The sequence below is a fragment of the Ambystoma mexicanum genome (genome assembly GCF_040938575.1).
Source record: "Ambystoma mexicanum isolate Mex_15411 chromosome 12 unlocalized genomic scaffold, UKY_AmexF1_1 Mex_chr12_unloc.1, whole genome shotgun sequence".
In the NCBI taxonomy this organism is placed as follows: Eukaryota; Metazoa; Chordata; class Amphibia; order Caudata; family Ambystomatidae; genus Ambystoma; species Ambystoma mexicanum.
In genome coordinates, this window is record NW_027182322.1 from 8,419,458 (window position 1) to 8,430,818 (window position 11,361).

Below are 11,361 nucleotides of genomic sequence, written 5' to 3' on the forward strand. Positions count from 1 at the left end.
GATCCGACGAGCACATGGAAAGGTCTGTTGTTATCAACACGTACTAATGTCAAGTCACTCCTTTGCAATTCTTTTAATTACTGATGAAATGACTGATAATCTTGGGATTTGGAATCATAATAACTCACAAATTAACACATATTTGAACAGTATCATTTGCCTCGCATGGTTATAATGGTGATCCACGCAGATGAGTTTGCACACGTCTTTTTATGTTATTTTCCATTCTTTGCATCTCTCACCACTTCATTGCACATACAAATAGGTGTAATGTACAGAAGCAAAGAATAGGATCCAGTTTCTCTAATGAGTAACTTTCTATTGCATAACAAGAAAAGGTAGCGACAACCAATCAGTAGGAGCCTGTTGAACGCAGAGTGATCTTAATAGTTGCCCTAATATATTTTTTGAGGATTGTCTGTATTCGTATTACTCAAGGAATCGTATTACTTGCCAGGTGTCTCAGGACACAGCCCCTTCATTGTCTGAAGGGCATTGATAAGGGATGGGGGAGACTGGTGAGGTATGTGGGAATCTGATCAGCACTGTGGTGTGCTCCCCTTTAAGAAATGACAAGTCCCTGCTTAATGCTTGTGCGGTATCACGTGTCCGTGCAGCATGTGATTAACCCAATATATGTTTATAGATTAGAGTTGATTCTGTTCATATTCACTAGATGATCTACCCTTAATTAGGACATGGTGCTCCATAGTGAGCATCATTTCGGATATATGTCAGTAGAATATGAATTTTTACTTACCATGATACAAAGCAGGAAGAGCTTGCCCGTGAACGTAATAAGAGAATTGGCGTTCATTATGTGATCTTCCCAAACTGAGAACCTGTATTGAATCTCAGCAGTAATATATCTCAGCAGTAGACTTTCACACTTATCTTTAACAGGAGGCGCAGCTATAACAATAACAGACGGCACATAAATCCCTTGATGGCGTGTCTCATCACAGACACGTCATCACGTGATCACTTTGTGATCACTTGAGGCGGCACAACGGTACAGGGACTGTGTCCTTCATTACACATCAAGCCCTTTTGTATGAGTAATAGCGGCAATAATATTACATATAGCAAACGTGGTGTTTTTTAGGTAGATATACCACGTTGGGGCAGAGAAATTGGGGCGATAGTCCTTCAAGAAACGTACGTTTCCTGGTCACGTGATCCGAGTTACGATCATGTGACACATTGAAATATCTAATACAAACGCACCGCGGGACGGGAGGCTGTGTTTGCAGCTGATTCGCCGTTCCCGAGTTGCTTTTTGGAAAGTCTCGAGCTGTGGGTAAGTTTTCCTTGAGGCATTTATTTTAGCCATTGGATTTAGTGAGCGCTGGGTGCAGGGAGGCAGTATTGAGTGCAGGTTTTGATAATTTGGGCATGCGATTATTCCTTCTTCATAGAGTGGGTGCAACATTTTGCTAGACCATTGGGACAGGACCATTGAGGATGGTTATAATACCAGACTACCAGCAATTATCAACCAGTGGCAAGAATCAGAAGTGACTCGAGAGTCAGTGATGGCTATATAGACCCTGGATACTTCCAAGGTCAGTGAAATTCACTCTTAGGGTGTCTCAAAATTTGTTCATGATATATTGGTGTTCACTATGCTACAGAGACAAACCTAGTACAAATCTTTGTTTTCTTTGAAATTTGTTTTACGAAATAGTGAAAATAATACAAATCACATCAGCACATGAAGAAGGGGTCAAGATAACCCCGAAACGCCTAGTGGATTAACAACATGTGATTGTGATTGTGTGGGGAAAAAAAACCTTTCTGTTGAATTGACACTTAAAACTATAAATTCAGCACATTTTGCAGAATTCTTTCTGAATGACATTATTTTCTGCTAAGAACTGTTGCTTTTTTATTTGATGAAAATCTTAGTGTGTAAAACTATTTTGTTTAATGAATGCTGTAATTCAGGTTGTCAAAAACATTGTATGAACTAAGAATACAATTGTCTGTAAAAGAGATTTACAAAGTGTTTTTTCTGTTTCTTGAAATTTTGATTTAAATGAAGTAATACTCTCCTGATCAATATTGAATAATTAAGAAGAGATTTTTTCTCATGTAGAGTGACCAGGTACATGCCCCATAGGTTTCTTGAGGCATACATTTCATTGGTAACCCAATAAAAGGGACATGCAGTTTCTCGTTCGTCAGTCAAGACCTCCAGACTCCTGCCTGCAGCGTGTTATTCTGCTCTGCGCCAGCGCGGCCTTCCAGGCAGAGTGCCTGCCTGTGCAAAGCCCTTCATGATGGCAGAGCCCCTGTGAGGGAACTCTGTCCCCACTCCCTGTGTTCCAGGCAGAGCCCCTGCATGTCAACTCTGTCTCCCCTGCAGGATGATGCTGTGTGAGCACAGCCCCTGCAGCACCACTGAATCTGAATGGATCCAGATCCTTGTGCATGCGCTGGGTGCCCCCAGGCCACGATGCAGTCGTGTGACCATGACTGCCATGTAAGTCTGTGTGGCCAGGGAGAACAGGGTGATCCCTGCAGCGGGAACTGTGTGTGCATATGCTGGGTGCCCCCTTCAGCCCTTGGGTTGGCCTGTGTACCTGTGAGCCAGCCCACACCTGTCTCTGTGAATGCGTATACTGGGTGCCCCCAGCGATGGTCCGACTAGCCTGCATGACCGCAGGTCCAGCCGCAACAATGGGGACAAAGGTTTCACGAGCCTGCCGTGTTGGCTGCCCGTCGTCCTACCACCACTGATGCGGCTTTCATCTGGCGGTCATCGGCGCCGCACTCAATCCGATTGTGGGAGACCACCTTGTTGGTAGGTCATGGAGAGTCAGTGCCCCTATGATGCATGCCCAGGATGCCAAGTCGGTGAGCTACGGAAACGCTGTGATAAAAGTTGGAAACAGTTGAGGTGGCACAGGGCTGCTGCTTCACTGCAGCATCTGTGCAGCCTGCCTGGGGGAGAAGGAGGCTCGCTCTGTGATCGGAGCATCAAAAATAAGAAAATATGGAAGGCGAGTGCCTGGTCCGGCTCCCGACCTGCAATCGGCCGTTTTAGCCTGTGGTTGGCCATCCAAGCCCTCTGAGTTAACCCGGTCTAACCAGCGGTGAAACAGAAAATGCTCCATGTTCAGAGCTTGAAAAAGAATGGGATACAAAAAAAGGAGACAGGATGTCGTGCGGCGGTCTGCACACCCCCAACAAGGTTCCCGGACCTAGTGGTGGTGAACTGTCAGTCTTCTGTGGGCAGAGATGTGGCAGTTTTGTGCTGTGCCTCCCTGCCCCGAATGAAAGTAAAGGCCATTGCTGCCGCACACAATCTGTTTGTCTCCTGCACCATTTTGCATGATCGTTTTTCAATTTTCCGCCATTTTTACAAAAAGCATAATCCTTAGGAACATGCAATTTACTCCGCACATTCCTAATTTTACCCTCTGCCAGTTTGCCAACACTCAAATTCAGAACATGTTCAGAGCAGCCAAGTACACATTTTAGCCGTTCATTACAATCCCCTAAATTGCAGGTAGATGAATTTTATTTCAACAAAATCGCCTGGAAATTATCTGAACAATGACATGAACATGAAGGCAGTACAATTTATTGTCGCTGAGAAAAATGCCTAAATGATAATAGTACTTTTAAATTAAAGCAAATCTTCCTGTTATGCAAATTGTAGCTCTCTGGTCTCCAGGCCATTTGCCACTCTGGGCCAGCCTGTGACCAGAGTTTTTTTTGTATTAGTCCCTTTGTTGTTTGAAGTATAGACTGCAGATCGTAAATACCTGGGATGCACCGGCCAACACAGAGATCCCCACTGCTGTCCTCTTATCTGTAGGGGACCACCATTTCAATCAAGAAAGCTTCTATTTTCCTGTATTTTGTTCAGGGTTCGGCCTTGATTGCAGCCCCTGCGTTCATACCTCCCCCCTACATTCAGGTCATGCACTGGCTAGGTCACCTGTCTGCACATAAATGAGCTTTCAGAGACTCCCAGTCCGGGGGAAGTTTTGTTTTCAACACCCTTAGTGGCCACTTTATTGCAGTTGTAAACAGCTGGGATGGAAGTTAGGCTTTCGGTGGGGGAGTCCTTTGTGACAGTTGCCCCACAAGGCCTACAGGAACTTTTCATGGAAACAAAGTGGGCTTTTCTTTTGAAATGTTTGCCGGTATTTTGCATGTGAAGCATAATATACATTACATCTTGTCAACACAAACTATGTCTTCTCCCTATGTTAGCTGGGGAATATTTTTATCATGTCTTGCCTTAAGCTGCAAAGACACATGCGAAGCCATTTTGGTGACAATGTTTGAAACTCCTGTTTTTCATGTGAACGGGACCTTTGAATTTCTCCTGCCACTTTTGAATTAGAATGGTGATTTTCTTTTTGTAATGACTGGTAGGACTTTTTCACATGGCCCTTCCTTGTGCTACTTGCTGAAACCCCACAGTCTGCCATGATAGGCCAATTTTCTGTGTGAAGATTTTTCTATAAAAGCTGCCAGGTCATTTTTTCAGTGGCCCCTTCAGTTCCGTTGGTTTGGAGCCTTTGATTACACCCCACAGGGCAACCGCTCTGAGTTCAAAGAGATCCATTTGCTTTTTTTAGCGAGACAATCATAATTATGGTAGCACATGCCCAAGTAATTCAAAGCGCTATCTCTTAGCAGGTTATTACCCATTTTGCTAACTCTGAATTTACTGGCATTCGAAGGATGAAGAGATCAGTCTGTCCACTATACTCAGATGCCTGTAGTAAGGGCGTATCTATCTCATCCATGTAGTCCATGTTAATCTTTTTTCAGGATTATAAATTGAAACTGGTGCGATTCTTCAAATGGTCCCAGGCCACTCTTTAAAGCAGATGTGTTTGTCATGGAGATTTGAGGTTGTAAATCACAACTGGGAAGAGAGATTGCTACATGGTATGTTCTGTAACTACGCTTTGCACTGTGCCAAATCACTACTGTGGTAATTTTAAAGTGCAAAAAACTTTTCTTAGACATATCATGACCCTGCCTGGGAAAGCCGATCTTATTCTGCTGGGAAGAAAAGAACGGTGAAGTGAGATGAAGAAGAAGCTGGAAAGTATTGTGCACACATGTAAGAAAGAAGAAGAGATTCTAACTGCCCACTGAACAGATACACTATGCGGTCTGGTGAATGGTACTTCGTGATTAGCTATACTGCCATGGCATCATTTCAGTGTCAGGCTGTCTACGTGTCATTACTGTCCTATTTTGCAGACTCTGCTTTTTATTCAAAACCTTTTAACAGCCCGGTGTTGCACATTTTCACTCCCTTCCTCACATTTTTAAATACCACTTCCCTTTCCCTTTGTTCCAAGTTTTAGTATAAAGGCTGTTCAGTCAGAAATGGTTGCAAGTAGAAAGTTGTAATACATAAATGAGTGTACATTTCTCGTGGCCAGCACAGATCTGAATGCTATAACTACTGAATGATTTACAGAACACCATAAAGTCAGCAAAGGTTGTGACTGAGTGCCAAAGCCCGTTTCCTCCCTTCTCTTTCTTGTCTTTGGTTTGGCTCACACACATGGGGCCTCATTACAACTCAGGCGTTAAGGGTTAACGCCACCGTTAACCCTTAACGCCTGATTCTGATTTTAACACCTGCTTTTAGCAGGCGTTAAAATCCATGGCGCTAACCTGCCATGGTGCTAATTACGCCGCCGTAATTTACGGCGGCGTAATTAGCGCCTCCCCCACTCCCATTATGCCCTATGGGGCAAAAATGGGAATGGGGAAGGGAAAATGGGAAATGGGGATTTACCGCCCCACTCACCTTGGAATGGGGCGGTAAATCCGCCATCCACCATGGTGTAAACGGAGTTTACACCATGGTGGTAAAGTTGGTGCACTTAGCACCAAGGTTGTAATGAGGCCCTTATGTTGCTCTTTTGAAGCAACTCTTGCATTCTTAAATAAACAGTAAAACATGTACTGTGAGGTAAAACATTCATGTTGTCAGGTTTTTTTGTTTGACAGACTCTAATGTCTGGCTCCATAGCTCAGGGGTCAGAGCACTGGTCTTGTAAACCAGGGGTCGCGAGTTCAAATCTCGCTGGGGCCTGTTGTAGTTTTGTCTTTTTTTCAGGTGGCGGTTGATATTTTAAACAGTATAGAACACTCAAAGAGTATCCTAATTGCACACATGGAAACATTCCAGTAATACAAAAACAGCATGATAATTGGGGTGTGCTTTTCGAAGCGCATTGAACTCTTCCATGTATGCAATAGCGATGGAACACCCAGAAATGGTGAGCCACTGATAGTCCATTACGTTACTGCAATGCAATAAATACTACTATTGTATGAAAAATTGAACAGCAGAAGAGAATATCATATTGCCGATAATCCATGAAGTCCATAAATAAATAAAGCGTGAAACACATTTCAGACACGTTTTATTATAACGAACAAAACAACTTGAAAATGAAATAATTATGTAACTTGCAGCAAAGTTCATTATCAAACACAAACGGAAAAATACCAGTGAAGTTCAAGAACACAACCTTGGTGAATGACAGGAATGGAAAATTTCGCACTCTACCAAACTTGCCAATATTTTTTATATACAGGCACCATTTTATAATGTTTAAACCACATTTATTGTCACAGCAAGACGAACTTTAATAGACTATACAACATTTTGAAAAAAAGGAACAGTGGAGCCCCATTACTATGGGTGGAAGGGTGTGGATACCTCGCCTGAGTGGCAGGCAGCACAGTCCACCCACGTGCTTTGTTTGCACAGCATTTACTTTCATAATGTGGCATGTCATGATTTACTTGGCATCAAGGGTAAAGCAAGCATGATACGTGTTATCATGTGGCTAGTCTGGCCTATGGTGTCAGTGAGCATTTACTTTCTTTTTGTGGCATGGCATTTGTTACTTTCTACTTGGTATCAGGGGTAAAGCAAAAAATGAGTGTCATTACATGGCTAAACTGGCTTACATAGGTGGCTCCAGTTTGACCAATATATTCTGTGTGTGTCATGGCATATGTATACATTGCAACAAAGGTAAAAGCAAACATGAGTGTGGTTATGTGGTACACTGGCCTGTTTTGATATAGCCAGTCGGGATAGACTTTCCTTCTGTGACATATAATTGTTTACTTGCAGACAGACCTTATATGGTAATATTGGCATATATTGGTGCAGGCTACGTGGACATGCACAGCCATCATGAACATTATATACCGGCTTATTTTATGGGGCAAAGGCATAATGAAAATGTGTGGGAAAATGGTCCTTTGCACTGTTGATTACTTGAATCTATTGGGTTTATTCATGTGATACCATACAAAACTAATTGCAAACTGTGTGGCTTTTTATCCAGTTTTTCACGAATGGATAGCAAGACACAGCAGGTAATCAGGAATAAGATGCAGAAAACAGAATCAAAATCTGACCTTCCCTCACCAAATAAGAGTGGAAAACAGATTTTAAACCCCTTGTAATGTTATGAAATGACACTAGGAAATGGACAAATAAATAATTAATGTGCGGTTAAAACTTTACGGTAAATACAATTTCTCACTAAAGCAACAATGCATAGATACTAACAATCCCCAGCAATGGATTACTAAGAGCATACAATTGAAAACTGAGTGGAAAGTTTAAAACATGTTGCTGCAAAATGACACATGTAAAAGTTGCATTTTCTTTCAAATTCCGTGTAAATTCACCCAAACGGTATGTAATAAAAACGGGTGAAATACTCTGATTTGGAGTGCGGTTTTTGGGCTGGGGGATATATATATATCACAGGTACAACATACTAATCAGAGAATAAATCAACCAGGCCCAGATGGGGCCTGACTGCAGAGGCTAACAAAGGAGACAGGAAACCCTACAAACCTTTCATATGCACTGTGTCAACCGAAAGCTAGCTCCAGCCCTCAGTATCGACTGACAGTGAAATGTCATGGCTGGGATTGCGTGTTTACAGTACTCATCCCCACAGGGCGACCCCATTAAGAAGATACAAGTATGTGGTTTGCTGGAGCCAGAAAGTCTGGTCCCGCCGCATCTTCAAGGGAGAGCTCCATTAACCAGAGGGACGCTTTGATCCAAAACAGACAGAGATGATGGGTGGGACTTTGTAGTACATGTTTCTACCCCTTTACCTTTTCTGTTGCAAAGCACTCTGGTTATGACCTCACGCATACATGTGAGGACCCAGGATTAGATCATTAAGGCAGACGTACCCTATACCAATCCATGTGGTCCATTTGGCTTTAAAAGAGGGCTGAGCCTCTCTTTTGGCAGATCATCTGACAGCTTCACCAGAAGAAGAAAGAAGAACTCATCATTGGAGCCTAGTTGAAGGGGGATTATACAATTACTGCATCCCCCAAAATATTGACCTTTTTTTAAAATGTCGACCCCCCTTTAAACCCCATATATATATATATATATATATATATATATATATATATGTGTGGGGAGATTGGTATAGTATTTAATACATGTAGGGGATGCTGCAGGGGCTTCCCCCTGCAAATATATGGGGTGAAAAGTGGGTCAACATAAAAATAAAAGTCAACATATTTGGGGGTCCCAGAAATTTGGGCACAGTAATCAAATAGATCTGCTGAAGGTACAGTCTGCCTTACATCTTCCGCAAGTGAAGGATGGCCCGGACTTCCAAGAGGGAAGCAAGATCCCTCCCCTAAACATCTCCCAGGGAACAGTGGGAGATACTGAATCCAGAGGACCCTCCAGCAGCTACAGAACTAGCACCCAGCCAGCACACAGCGTGCCCTGCTAGGTTCTGCAGCAACCTTCCTAGGTGGGAAATGACAGAGATTCTCTGAACTCTAAACCAAGGACAAGGCATATGCCTGAAATACAATCCTCAGCTTTGGGCTGTCTGCCTTAAAGGACGACACATGCCCAGTGAAGAAGCTAGGAGAAGTGCATTGACAAGCATCTACTGAAGTCTGCCTTACAGGACAATTTCAAGCCAGTCGAGTCCCTCGAGCGGCAACCGACTGCAATGCTGCAGTCCCTTAAACCCTTCTGAGACGCCTCGACCAGTGCTTCAGAACCACCATCCAGATAATGATTCCTGATCCCGAGCTGCCGCGTAGGCCAGCCTGCAGCCATCCGTCCAGATGCGCTCATTGAACTGCCTGCCACCTGATAACCACAGCTGTCTCCCGTCTCCAACTCTGTCACAGAAGCTGCAAAGCACCCTAAAACTGCCTCCACCCAGTCGAGCACCAAGAACATCTACAAGCACAAGGGACATTGTGGTTCTGTCCCCCTGGTCCTTCTCCAAAGGCCTCTAGAGACATTTTAAGACCCATTGCTTCCTTTGTGCTCAAGCCAAGTGTCCTTGAACTGTTGCGATTATTTACTATACCGACCACCCTCCTGTCAATATCCAGAGTGAATCCCTTTCCTTCTTTGAAACTCTCTGTCCTCTGCATTCCTTTACAGGGTGAGTTGTATTTCATAATGTTGCTAGAACTGTCTGTTGTTGATAATAATAAAGTAGATATTTTTATACACCTTGACTGGACAGTCCCTTTTATCATTGGGTAATAATTGTATTTTTGCTGTGTTGCAACTAATCAATGACCCAAATCCTTTCGGATATAAGCCTGCCATTCTGTCCACGTTACCAAAACTGGACAAGGAGGTTTATAATTTGCTTATTCTTCCAATCTGTTCGGATCCCCTCTCGTGTACTGGAGGTGTGGGGCTGATTGATGGTTTAGAAACTGATATTCATACCAGGACTACTGGTGCACCAGAAGTTGGTTTGCCACATAGTGGTTGCTGCATTGTTACAAGCCTTTGAGGACACGTGTGCTTGGAGCACCCTTCTGTGCCACCTGTGCACATGAGTCCTCATGGGCATAATCCCTAGGCTATGCCCCCCCTAGCTGCTTGGCTTGTTGTCCCACTTGAGCCTCTTCTCACAGCCCTACACCATGCAGAAGACCTCAAGATCCTCTCACGTGGGTGGTCTTCCCTCATGGCAGGATAAAATAGTACCACTATTAAGCATTCTGTGTAATGTGTTATGGTGTGTTTCAGGTCACCACTCTGCAGGCAACTCCAGGCTTTCCCTCTCCTCTATGGCTAGAAGAGGCACATATACTACCGCCACCTCTTCTTATGTATGCCTCTCATCCTCTCAATCAAGTAGGTATACCTTCTGCTGTGGCACTTTCGCAGGCTGATCAACCCCCCTTAAGTCTTCTCCAGGCAGTCATCCCCCCTCATTTGCAGCAGTATCCTCACCCTGCTTTGTGAACTTCCTCCATTCCAAACACCTCCTCCAGGGTTCTAGCTGCAGCAGTCCCCTCCTACCACATGATGGACATGTCTACCTGCCCCTCCAATGTATCTCTGGGGTTGTCCATTTGAGGACCTCCCTCCCCTGCCTCTGTCCTCTTCTACTTCTAAGACCTCACCAGTGCCTTCACCTCCTCCAAAAACTTGGAGGATTGTCAGTGATCAATGGCCCGGGCGCACAGATCAGCATCCTCAAAAGCACAATGTTCCACCCTTGATTGTGAAAAAGGGTTAACTTGTGTGGGGGTGGGCAGCATCCAGGAATATCGTAGACCTTAAGCAATCAGTGTAAGAAGAAGGTGTGAGGGGCGTACAATAGCCATGTGTAGGTGGCTTAGTTTCAGTGGTAGAAGTGCATCCAAAAAAGTAGTGGAACAGTGACCCTGGCGGGGAAAAGAGTAGGCAGGAAAGGAGCAACATACAACACATTTTTCATTACTGGTTGACAGCCAATCAAGTTGAAACATACTTCAGTTTAGCCTTTACTGCTATTGGATTGTAAAGTAGAGAAATGTGATTTAACTTCACAAAGAACAGTTCCGGAATGATTAAAATGATTACAAAAGTAGTAGAACTGTTAACAGTACAAAATGAAAGTAGTGGTAGCCACTGCCGACCTTTTCTGCTCACTTTAACCACTGCTTAGTTTGTAAGCTTATTGTGTTTTTTAAGATAGCATTTGAACGTGTTAGTGTGGATATCTATAGGGAGAGTGAATATGAAAGTGTGCAATTGTAAATGGAGGGCCTGCTTATGTTGAGACTAACACAGAAAATATGCCACAGGGATAGAAAGACAATAATGTTTCAAAATTCACATGACTTGTGGCATGAGCCATTTAGAGTGAAGCTGCAACTATTCCCAACCTGATTCAAAATGACAGAAAGTAAATATTATTCACTCTTCTAAAGAAGTTCATTTACAATCTATTTCACGAGGCATTAGAAAACAACTATTCTAGGAAGAGCCGACAACAATGTTGCACATAATTGTGTTTCTGGATGCAGACACTATTAAGACTATAAAATAATTCA

The 11,361-nt window shown here is 43.5% G+C and overlaps 1 non-coding gene across 1 annotated transcript; it reads left to right on the forward strand.

Annotated features, from left to right (window-relative positions):
• Window positions 1–6,009: 6,009 nt before the first annotated feature.
• On the forward strand, window positions 6,010–6,082 carry TRNAT-UGU (transfer RNA threonine (anticodon UGU)). Its single transcript has one exon. It is a non-coding gene; the product is annotated as a tRNA-Thr (tRNA).
• Window positions 6,083–11,361: the final 5,279 nt, after the last annotated feature.